Raw genomic sequence first — 12,846 nt, 5'->3', positions numbered from 1 at the left:
CCCAGAGGGACAGAAATGCCAGGGCTGTCATGAAACAAGGCTCAGCCAAAGATTTAGGTTGCAAGGGCTCTGTGGAGGTCCACAGTCCAGCCTCCAGCTCCAAGCATGGCTGACTTCAAAGTCAGATCAGATTTCCCTTGGCCAATGGAGAGCTGAAAATCATAGATTTGTCTACATTGGAAGGGACCTTCAAGATCATTGAATCTAGCCATCAACCTAACACTGCCAAAACCACCACTAAACCATGTCCCTCAGCACCACATCTTTCTGCCTTTTAAATACGTCCACAGATGACAACTCCACCAGTTCCCTGGACAGCCTGTTCCAATGCTTGATAACCCTTTTGGTGAAGAAATTTTTCCTGATATCCATCCTAAACCTCCCCTGGCGCAACTTGAGGCTGTTTCCACTTGTACTATCATTTGTTACTTGGGAGAAGAGACCGACCCCCGTCGCTACACCCTCCTTTCAGGGAGCTGTAGAGAGCGAGAAGGACTTCCCTCAGCCTCCTTTTCTCCAGGTGAACATCCCCAGTTCCCTCAGCTGCACAGATGGAGATATTTTGGCCCCCATCAGTACCGCCCGGGAAATTTTATGTGTGCACATGATTAACAGCATGGAGGGATGCAAAAGGCAGAAGGAAAGTTTTCAGCTGCAGAATTATCCAGCCCCTTACAGATACTCAAGCATTTAATTCTGTGCAAAGTTCTAGTGCCTTTGATACCTCCTGCAGCTGCTCCTGTGGGAAAGAGACACCCAAGTTCCTGCCGAGCGTAAGCCACATGCTCGTGTGCGTGGATGGAACCAGGGAGGAATGGCTGTTCTCGCACAAAGAAAGCTGAGGCAAGTTGGGCTGCACAAAGTTTTAAAGCCAACGGTACATATAAGCTTCAAGGTTACCTTACAAAAACACAGGGACAGAGAGAGAGACAGATGCACTACGATCTTTGCTGTGTCCCTTTCTCCCTGCCCCACAGAGCAGCTCTGGGGAAGTCTGTTAGTGCTCACGTTGTCCCAGATAACTGAAAAATTTAAACAGTAGGAACGTCCTTGCTAGGTACAATTAGCTGCCTGAAATAACCCAGCTGAATTCTCAGGAGCCAGGCTTATTCTGCAGGCCTGGTCATTAGGAAAATCACCAAGATCTTGCTGAAGAGAGAGCATTTATCAGCCTGTTTTGGAGCCGATCCTCTGTCTCCAGAACAGAAGCAGAAGCTGTATCCTTCCAGCGGGAGGTGCCTGGTTGCACACCTTGACCATTGGCCTCCACACTGGTCTGACCACCACTGGTCCTTCCCTTAGCAGAGCTGCTCCATGCCTGGCCATACCCAGCCCCATCACATCATAAGAACAACTCTGTCCTTGGTGGAGGAAGTGCCCATGGCGAATGCCAGCCGAGGAAGAGGGAGAAGGCCAGATGCCGGCAGTAGCGGCAGTGAGAACAGGCTGCAGGCAGCCGGGCTTGGTCCAGAGTGGCAGGAGGTGGCGGGGGACAGCGGCAGGCAGGGAGAGGGACAGGAGGGAGGCAGTGGACGGCCGGCAGGCATGCAGGAGCAGCAGGCAGGAGCAGCAGCAGGCAGCGGGTGGTTAATCAGCCTTCTGCTTCCGTGACTGAGCTTGGCGTTCACAGCAAAGAGCTCCGGAGAGGAGAAAGCTTCTCGCTCATGAAAGAAACATCAGTGCTAATCGAATCAGGGTCCAGCCCAGCAGCACGCGACAGGCCACAGCAGCTCATTCATATTTCATGCTTTGCTCCACTTCAGCAAGATAAAGCCCAGTGCAAAATGTGGGGGAGCTTTGCCCGGTGTGAGTGGGAGCCCAGGACCGCAGCAGGAGGCAGGGGAGAGGGGCGTCAAGGGCTGGGCTGTGCATGGGCTGGGGCAGGGGTGCAGGAGGGTGGCTGGGTGATGTCCCAGGTAAGCTCAGGTCAGTGCTCACCCGCTTTCGGGTTCTGGCCTCTGAAGATCAGCAAAGCAGTGGGTTGCACAGGGCTTTGCTCCATCTCTCCTGCTGCTGGAGGCTTTTCTTGGCAACCCTGGTTGTGGGGCAGTTTCTCCTCGATGCTGCTGGTGGTGGATGGGAGCCCAGCAAAGCCCAAGCTGGTCATGTCTGGCAAGATGAGGAGAAGACAGCACCTATGGCAGACAGCAACTAGGCTTTGGTTGCCCCAAAAAAGGGACTTTGCCTTGTCAGCAGGAGACTCCAAAACCCCTGCTGCTGTGGGATGGGAGTGTGGAGTGCAGATCCCATCATCAGGCTGCAGAGAGCTCCTGCCAGTGTAGGAGAGACAGATTGCAGACAGGCTCCTCAAGACTACGGCAGGAGCTGAACCAAGGAGTCTGCTGCAACAGCCAGGGGATGTGAGCAGCTGTGTGGGGTACTTTACTTTACCACAAAGCTCCCAGCAGGGACAGTGGAGGGAGACAAGCAGGGAAGGAGAGGCTGACCGAGCCGACAGTCAAGGCAGGAAAAGATAAAAACAGGATTAAAGGACAGGCAAGGTGAGAGTTAGACAAATGGGCGAACAGGCATCTCCAGTCCTCTTGGAGCTCTGACAAAAGGGACAGAGGATCAAGACAGAAAATTCCTGGTTTAGCTCCAGAGACTTGGCCCTTTACTGGTGCCCATCCCCAGCATGCCCAGACCAGTACACCAGCAGGCAGCAACTGGTGAGCCTGTCACTGGGGAGACCCTGCTGCCTCACCCTTCCCTGTTGGGTTTCCATCTCCCAAAAGCACTCTCTGCTTTGGCCTTTCACGTGGCTCAGGGACCCAGCACAGAGAAACAACTGCTTTTGGTGGAGATACCACTGGTGCTGGCTCAGAACAACCTATGGGTGTCTGTAGGACACTCCATCCATCCTATCACCCTTCTCTCCCTACCTTACTTCCACTCTTCCTCTTAGCCCATCAGTTTTGTCAAGAGCACATAAAGTAACAGCAGTTCAGAGATTCATGCGCAGTTCAGCAGCAACTGGTGGGTCTTGCTCTTCATGAAGCATTACTTGGCTGCCAGCCAGTTGTCCTGACCCCCAAAGGCTGCACTCCAGGAGGGCACAGGCTGCCTGCTGCTGTCAGACCAATGGTGCAGGCTCCAGGAGCAGCGTGCAAGCAGATGCCAGTGAAAAATCTGGGGGTCCCTTCACCCCCTGCAGGCAGCAGACATGGCTGGCTCCCTGAGACTGCCTGCTTTCAGCAGGGACACCCTGGGACACCCTGCTTTCAGCCGGAAGTCATCTCCTAAACTCCCAAAACTTTTCACCTCAACCCGGTGAGACACTTCAGCATCAAATAAAGAGGTCTGGAGGTGTTCCCAGGCAGCGCCCCCCCAGCCCTGCACTGCCAGGAGGGTCACTGTTAGGGAAAACACCTCCACCCCAGAGCAGACCTGTCCTACCCCAGGAAGATGGGGTGGCAGGGAAATGGATAATCCAGGCTCAGCAACAACTGTATAATGCAGAAGCAGAGCAATGCTACCATGGAAGAAGAGTAAAGGAGGGACTGGCAGCAGCACTCGCTGAGGCTTGGATTGGTCAGGGACTGCCATGAGGCTGTGGCACCCCTCACCCTTCTCTTAGGGCCACAGAGGATGCTAAAATGTTCTGGGCTAATGACTGAAAGGTGAGACACTGATTGAAATCGAGAGGCTCTGGGTCTCCCACAGGGCTGGGGTGTAAGGCGGCATCCTGCATGGCTCAGCCTGCGCAGCAGTGGGCGGGCAGCAGGTCCCACAGTGGGACCTGTGCACAAGGAAGGGTCTGGACCTGGGGACCAGCATTGCCCCATGCAGCAAGGGGCTCGCCTGAGCAGCAAAGCCAACCTCCTGGAGGTGACCCAGGGCAAGACATACCTGTCTTGGCCCCCACAAGCTGCAGGTTTGCTTCCCCCCCACCACAAGGAAAGATGCTACAACCACAACAGGGAAAAGAAAGGTTTGAGGCAAACAAGCAAAAATGCTAGCAATTTCCTGCACAGCACCTCCAGATGGAGCCTTGCCTGTCTCCTCTTACCGTTGAGCCTGTAAATTCATGACACGTCTGCCTGAATCTGCTGTCTTGTCCTACGCTTCAGCTTCCAGCACCTACACAAAGGCTTAGTGAGAGACAGCCACTTGGCAGAGGCAAGAGCTGTGGGCAGTCATCACAAATGCCTCCCATGGACACTGAGCATCCTTAAAAAATGGGGAATCTCACCCCAGCTGTAATGCTGGCCCTTGAAAACCAGTCCCAGGTGCCAAACCTGTGTACCTCACAGTGGCCTTTGCTGTTGGGTCCCTTTCATCAACTACTCTTAAATGCCTCACCTTGCAATGCACTGTGATTTTAGAGAGGCTTGAAAAGTAGATATGAATATAGATATGGTAGCAGGCTTGGAAAATCAAGTGAGAACAAGAGGATGCAGGACATTGGAGAGATGCAGCTTGCACAGACTCACTCATCTTCCCAGGGGAGTTTCACCAGGCTGGTCGAGCACTGGGGGTGAACCAGGCACAGCTCATCCTTGAGCCACTTCATTTCAACACTAACAGCTTCTTCGTCACCCCCAGCCCATCTCCCACAATTATAGGCTGAGAGAATAAAGTTTTTGCCAGGCTGCACCAGAACCCCAAGGATGCTCAACAAGAGCAGGGTGGGCAAGGAGGACTCTGCTCTGAGGGACTGAGTCCCCATGCCAAAGGAGCAGTGTTGGGGGCTTGACTGATAAAATGAGGATGTGTAAAAGCTGAAGAAGTGGTTTTATCAGTGGTGGGAGCAGTCCTGGGAGAGGATCAAATTGAAGGCGCTGCTTTGCAAGGGCAGGGAGTCAGCAGCCATGGCTGTCAACACCGAAGCTTATCAAAGCGCAGGAAGCTCCCCGCAGCCCACTACAGCATTGCTCAGCCCAGCCACGTCCATCTGTCCATCCTGGCCTCCTGGAGGTGGGCGTCTCTGACGGGCACTCTGCAGAGATAAAACAAAAACACAGGCTCCCCCCAGCTCAGTGCCCCTCCTGGCGCCCCAGGATGCATGTGCGGGGAATTTCAAAGAGGCTGCGACTCTGCTGTTCCCAGGAAGGAGCTCTGTCTTGCCACCCTCTTGCAGATAACACGTTGTCCCTATCACAGCTGTCCTCCTTGGGCACTGCCTTGCTCAAAGGACATAGGCAGGGAGGTAAAACCTGGTGTAACCCGGGGTTATGAGCACTGCAAGATGCCCTCACTACCAAGGATGCTTCACCATGCTGCCCATTGCCCTCAGGCTGCAGGACTAGCTCAGGGGGGTCTGGGAGGAAGGTGAAGGGCAGGTGGTGGGATGCTTTCAGGGAGTAGCTGAAGACACAATGTCAGGAGACCAGGGGACAGGGGAAAACCAGAGCACATGAGCTGCAAGTAGTCCCAGGGACACTTTTCTTCAGGATGGTGTTTCAGGGCTCATTGCAAGCTTGGAGCAGAACTTTGCCTACAGGGAGCTGTCACAGGTCCCTCTTTCATGTCTTCTCCTGGACATATGTAGACGTAAGCTGAGGCTGCCACCCTCTTGTCTGCGGGGGCACTGCTACATCGCACGCTCTTTCTCCGGTTGTCATCTATCTCCATAATGCCTGTAGAAACACGAGCTCCTCTGTGCTTGCTGTCTTCTGTCACATTGGGCTGAAACTCACCACTGCTCTGGGATGGGGAGAGAGATGCAGGACAGGCCTTATGGGGGGATGCTGCCTATGACTTCATCCCTAAGCCCTTGCTTGTAAAAAAGGTGAAAGGCCTGGAAATGTCTTGGAAAGCTGTATCATAATGTTTTAGTCCTTTATGTACAGCATTTATTGATGAGATCTGCTGCTAAGAGATATATCACTGCCTGGAAATTTCACACGATCCAGCAGGGCTGGTGAAAGGGACCTCCAGGTTGTCCTGTCCAGCACCACGGTCACGGTTGGGCTGTCACCTATCGCAGGTCAGGCTGTCCCATAGCACTGTGTTCCCCTCAGACTCCTCCAGGGATGTGGCATGTCCTTGCTGTGCACGACTGGGGTTCTGCCAGCCTCTCCTGATCACCGGCCCTTCTGCTGCCTCCCTTCCCACCAGCACCAGCCCCCAGGGCTCTCTGAACAGGTAATCCCAGGGCACTGCAACCACAGATGTCTGGTGGCACCTGCACAGGCATAGCGTGGGCAAAGGACCCGTAGGGTGGAGGGGTGAGCTCTGGGCTCAGGCATGGGAGCAGGACTCTGAGAGGACAAGGGAAACTGAGACAGGGAACAGCACTGAGGAGACTAACACTTCACTTCAGGCTGGATGTCTCTTACCCCAGCAAACCATGAGAGTGGCTGTGCTGGGAACCACAAGCCGTGTCTGTCCCTATTCCCTTTAGTATCATAGTACTGATAAAGAAGTGAACTGAAGTCAAACTGCCTGGAAAAGTGAGAATGCAGGGAGGAAGGTCAGGCATTGAAAGGAGAAAGGGACTTTTTTTTTTGCACAGAAGCCAAAGATTTTGCTAGAACACTTTTTGTTCCTTTGCAAAGCTTATACTCAATAAGTTATTGCCTTTACCCATGAAAGTCCCTTTTCCACACCAGGCATGGCTTGCCCTTGCCTCTTATTTCAGCTCCCATGCCACTGAGACCTACCTCGGCCCCCCTGTGCTCTTCAGCTCATCCCAGTTCCTCCTCTTGCCTCAGCTCTGCCCAAGTCTCTCAGCCACATCCAGTTGACCCAAATCTGTCCTAGTCGGCCTCCTTTTCCCACCAGTCATCCCTCCATTCTCTCTTGAGGAGTCGCATCACTCACACAGGATGCTCCTGTAGGATGCTAACACCTCTTAGCAGGGCTCAGCAATGGAAAAGCATCTATGGAGCCAGTGGGACCCATCTTTCCTCTGGACCATCTGGAGTCAAGGAGGCTGTTGCTCTGCTACCGAGACCCTGCAGAGCCCAGAGATTTCCAGCTCCCTGGGTTCACTGCTCCCCACACCTCAGCAGAGAGTCACATCAAAGAGCACAGCCTTTTGTTTAGGCCCTGTTTGAAGTTTGCTGCTAATTTTTGGTATGCATGCAGCAGTGTTTGGTTCATGCTCGTTCACAGAATAAATGCTTGTTGCATTGCTCTTAAATGATTGGACCTCCAATTTTAATCTTTTATTCATCATCTTCTTCCAGCTCAGACACAGAAAAAAACATGTAAATGCAATACCTGTGAGAATTGAAAATTTCATAAGTGCTGCTGACCCTTCACTGGCAGCTCTGAATGTGAGAGAAATAAAGGAATTGTAATGAGGAACCTCATCTTTTGATAACAGGTTTAGAGGAGCCCAGAACTAGAAGGGGTTTCATCCCTCCCTGCTGTGTGTCCATGCAGGATGGAGTCAGTCCCACTGAGCAGGGAGGTGTAAGCCTGCTGCTCCTGCTTCTCTGTCGCCTGCTGTATCTCCATCTCCTCTCCTCTATGCTGGGAGGTGTAAGTTCACATGGTGCCTTTGGAGCATGCCCTGCCTGTGTTGCAACACACATCTGTCCCTGAGCTCACGCCCCATCAGTGCACCAAAGCACGTGCACCCAAACTGCCTCCATCATCCCATGCTCTCTCAGCTCCTGTCCAGGCACAGAGACCGCTGCTCACCATCACCTGCACCGCTTACCCTCACCTCTCCTCCTTGATACACCCAGTTAATTTACACCCTTCTCTGTGTTTGGGAAGGACATCTTATCTGCTGTTATCTGCTGGGTGCTACCTTGCCCACACTCTCTGTCCCCCTGCCCGCTCCCTACAATGGCAAATTTTCAGGACAACTTTGTGAGGGGAGGATGGGAAGGTAGGGAGGAAATGAAACATAAGATAAGTAATAAGAAATCTATATGACTGAAAGACTCTGGGGTCAGAAAGCCATCGTTGAGTGCCTGGGAACAATTTCACCTTCTTTCAGCATCAGCAAAATGAAAATCTCTAAAGTGTTCTGGATGGGAGCCTCGATCAACAGGTTTCAAGGCCTTCACCCTTTTCACAAGTTTCCTACATGGTGTGCAACCCCTTAGTCTTTTCTAAATCAGTAAAAAATTTTTGCTTTTTTTTTACTTCCAAGAATGAGTATCATGTTGTGTAAGGGAAGTTTTGCCAGCTTTGCATGCAGAAATCTTTCTGGCACCTGCAGGTGTTCTGCAATTCCCTTCTGGAAGGACCAGCATAAGCAGGAGATGCAGCAGCTGTGCACTGGGATTTCCTAAGACACAACTGCCAGGAGTTCTCATCCAGGAAATTTGGAAAGCTCTGTTCTTTGTCTGGATATTGTGTATATTTGATGTGCTGCACAGCAAAACCGCATATCCCAGGCTATGTAGGTGGTGGTGTGGGTCACAGGTCCCTGAGGAGCTGGGCTGGGGGGATCTCCTGACACTCCCCTCTGACTGAGATACTTTGGGTTGTATCCCATGGACCAGGAGGACCGGCCTGGAATCAGAGGTGGGGTACGTGTCATGTCACTCGTGGTAAGTAGGTCTGATCAGTCCAGGTTCCCTTTTACATCCAATGGAGAGAGGAAGGCACCTTCGCGAGGCAGGTGAAGTGCCATCCATTTCTTTCTTTTCCCACCCAGTGTGGCAGACGACTGCTCAGAGGGAGACCTCATAATCCAAGACCTGTGTTTCTGCTCTGAAGCCTGTCCCGTGTTCCCAGCCCCTGCAGCAGAAGTCAGGGTTGCTGCAGTCCTGACTCACCCCTCCCAAAGCCCAGCTCACTCAAGGTGGGGAGATCCTGCTCTGATTGCAAAGCAGACACTTCTGTCAGCCTCTGTTCATCCTGGGACGAGCTGTGCTGCTATCTTGCTGCTTGGTGGTGGTTTCCAAGACATGACCTATGCGATACTTCAAAACCTATGCAGAACTTAACCTATAACCCTTCCAAGGGTTAAAACAGCAGCTGTGGATGATATTTCTGTCTTACATCAGGTTATCTTGAGTAATTTGCTTGGACATAATGCTAAACGACTGTGCTAAAAGCGGAGAGAGAAGGTGGTTTGGGAATACAGCTTTCCTTGGCAGATTAAGCTGGTGTGTGATCAGACAGGAATCATATCAGTAAATACGAAGCAGAGTTCACCATCTGTTAACACCATCCACAGAGTGCATCTGACCCCTGCAAACCTGCATAAAGTTGGCACAAACTGAGTGTGGGTGCAGAGCTAATACGGGTGGCTTCTTGCAGTGCTCTGCAGGTGCTCTGCAAGTCCAGACTGCCACCTCCAGGCACACAAAGCTTGCATAGCCTCACTTGCTAATGACACAGCCAAATTTGGCCTGGACAGCTGTAAATGAAATGCTTTGGAGATGACTTATAGGTAGCGTGGGGTAATATTGGGTGTGACTAGAAAAGGAAAGCTGTTTCACCAAGGAAAGACCAACTCCCAGTGGTGCAAGCTGGAATAAAGCTATCTTGGGGAACATTTAAGAAAATCCTTCTGGCTATGTTGATACATGAAACGGTTTATTTGCTGTCATACATAAGCCAGAGTTTCAATTGCTTCTTCTCGAATGGAAGAGTTTGCCTCTTGATCAGCTCCTTTCCCTGGAAGATTCCCAAGATCCCCCAAGCCTCCTCCACAAGGTTTTCAATCCTGAGCTGTTTCCCAGGATCCCTGGATGGCAGCCCTCTCCCCAGCCTGTCCAGACCTGACAGCCACTGCCTGTGGTGGGGCTCAGCCTTGGGAACACGGATCAATGCACAAGGTCTGGAAACACAGCTCTGTGTCCTGGAGAGGAGCCCTCAATGGCTGGCCACTTTCATGGCAATTTCTTCCAGAAGAGGAAGAAATGACGTGTTAAAAAGGACATAAGCCTGCCTCATCTTACTGGGGGTTGTGAGCAAAGTGACGCCCTGGGCATGGTCCTCACAGCCTTTTACAAGGTGATGCTGTAGTAGCCTTGGAGCAGCTCTGAATACGGGCCCCTACTCACACAGAGCAATGCACACCGGCCTACTGGAGTGTGTCCACCCCTGCCCGTACCTGGGGGAAGGAGCCAGGCACCAGCATCATCCAGCCTTCCACGGATCAAGTGTTTCCTTTGGTACCGAGAAATGTAAGACAACTTTGTACATTTTGCACAATGTGGATGCTGGCTTTATTCATAACCGAAATTAGTTAGTGAAATGCGGGTCCTCAGTGAACACTGACATGTCCCAGCATTTCCAGGCTGTCCCCAGTGCCAGCAGTGTACCATAAGCGAGGTGCGACATGGTTGTTGTCCCTGTCTGCATGATGGGGCGAGGGTCTGAGCAGAACCTGCACAGCTGTGTGCACTGGATATGCACGTGAAGGAGCGGGATGAGGTCCCTCACAACCATATTTCATGAATTGTCTGGCACATAAAGGCTCCAGCAAACTAGAAAGGTGGAACATGATGCCCAAGCGTGTGTTTGGGAGGTGGTGGGGAAAGGAGGTGGGTCTGGGACAGGACAGCAACACAAGGAGCAACAGGCGTCTTGCAGCCGTGATGTGGGTGGTAGTACAGGAAATGCAAATACCAAAATGGGGCATGTAAGGGGGAACGCAGATCACAGGGCTTGGGGGCTCAGCCCTCAGCACCGGTGAGACTGCCCAGGAGCAGCTCTCCCAGTCTGGGCGCCAGTGCTTCAGGAAGGGGGCACTGGCGTGAATGGTGGAAGGGAAGGCTGGGCTGAAGGATGCTTTGGACGGGGCTGGTGGATAACTTGATAGCACATAGACCGCTGGTGCAAGGGGGGCTGGGGTGCCTGGGAGGACAGGGCTGCACAGCACCCGGGGGGGAGGCAGGTTGGCCTTTCCCCCCAGCCGGGCTGCACTGACTGGGGACAGTCACCTCCATCCATGAAGGGCTGCAAAGGCTGGGGGTGTGCAAGCGGGCAGTGACGTGGATAGAGTAAATCCCACCCTGTGCTGTGGTGCCCTTTTTGGTTTTATATGGCAAGAAAAATGCGCTTCTATCCTGGTAATGCTGGTGTTGTGGTTGTTCCTGCAACCCATATGCTGGTAAATCGTTCACTGGAGGGCAGCTGGAACCGTTGCTAAATGCCTACAAGAGGGGTTTTGCAAGCTCACTTACAAGATACTTCAGCTCAGACTTCAGGGGATGAGGTCTGAGGTTTTCAGATTTTTTTTTTCCTTAAAAAGATTTTAAAAAAAATCTTTCTGAATTTCCAGGAGAGGATAAGCCTGGGTCTGGGAAAACCTGCAAAAGACTCATGAGGTTCAGAGGAGCCTCAGCACCAAGTTATCCTGTGCTTGCATGATCTCCTGCATGAGATGCTCCTACACAGCAATGACTTGGTGGTTTTGGGGAGGTTTCTCCCATCCCACAGCACAGCAACTCCCCCCCTCAGGGATGCTGCAACTGATCAGTCTCTTTGCCCTTCCCTCCACCTGTGGCCCACCCCACAGACACTCCTGGTCCCTGGGGAAGCAAACTTCACTGTGTGGGCAGCTTTCTGGAGCAGAAGAAGGTGGTGGCTAGGTGGGCATCTCAGTGCTGCCCCCACCCCCCCTCCCTGTGCCTCTGAAGCAGCGGTGGAGGCCCCTGTGGTCTCTGCAAGTAGTGAAGCAGCTCTGTGCAGCACAGCGACAATAACAGGCAAGGAGATGGCCCATGGGAAGAAGGAGTTTTATTGCCCAAGATGAGCTGCACACTCTGAACATAGAAGGCAAACCGTGCCCCACCATCCCCACAGACGGGAGTGGCCCAATGACCCCACACTGCAGGATCTGACCCATGAACCACCTGGAAAGGGGCCATCTGGCAGCTCCCAACCTCAGATCCTGCATCCCACGTTACCAGGGTTGCCCAGCAAACCCTAGGGACACAAGTCTGTTGCACTGGCCTGACCTCTGCTCTCCCCAGTTTGTCCATGATGGACTCACCCTCCAAGGAGTCCCAAATGTTGGGAAGAGAGGACACGGCCAGTGCTCTTCATCCTGTGCTGCAGGGCTTGGACTGACCTTCGTCATGATGCTGACCACGGGGTGAGTGTGTGACAGGTCTGAGTGCAGGACACAGGGTGCAATACAAATTAAACAACACATTGCATCTGTCCCCCATTACAAAGAGCTTCCATAGGAAGAAGTAAAGTGCCTGCCACAGTCAGAGAATCCATCAGGATGTAAGTGCCCTGGATGGAAAGCTAAGCCAGCCCCAGAAAGGCCAGTTTAGTCAGGATTATTGCAGCTGAGAAATGGCTTTAAACCTCCCCCTATCCGCCTTGTACCCAAACAACACTGGGAAGAACAGACCTCAGGCTGGATCCTACCAGTACCTGCATCTGAGTGATGCTGGATTTACTGTGCCAGTGCCAAAGGCGGGATGCTGTGGGTCAGGCTGGTGCCTGGCAGTCAGCGTGGCTCCCCTCCAGCACTTCTCCTTCTCCAGCGGGCCCCCCTCACCCCCCAGCCACACTCCCAGAAGATTTTTTTGCAGTGAGCTCAGCCCCACAACTGAGGCTTCTGTGCTTTGAGACCATTTTTGTGCACGTAACATTGTATTTCAGTAAAATAGCTCCCAAACCCATAGAAAATTGTATTTACACCCAAGACAAACCTTCCCAGCCCACAGCCTGCCCCCCACCCCTGGCACATCTGCATCTCTGCAGCCAGCTCAGCCTTTCAGACCAGTTCCACAAGTCTTTGGAGGCCACTGCTCCATACCAGGTGAGCTCATCAAAAGAGATGCTCCTGTGGAGGAGAGGAGGAGCTGTGGAGGCAAGGCTAACCGCCTAGCCACCGGGCTCACCAGCTGAGTAGTGCTGAAGATCCTCTCTGCCCAGAGCCCCTGTCCACAGCCATAGGACTGTGTGATTGCAGCTGGAAATGTTGCCTATGGCCCTTCCTCTGCAGATGACATGGCAGCTCTGGGC

The sequence above is a fragment of the Charadrius vociferus genome, unplaced genomic scaffold (genome assembly GCF_000708025.1).
Source record: "Charadrius vociferus isolate BGI_N301 unplaced genomic scaffold, ASM70802v2 scaffold727, whole genome shotgun sequence".
NCBI lineage: Eukaryota > Metazoa > Chordata > Aves > Charadriiformes > Charadriidae > Charadrius > Charadrius vociferus.
Note: the sequence above shows the minus strand (reverse complement) of the source record.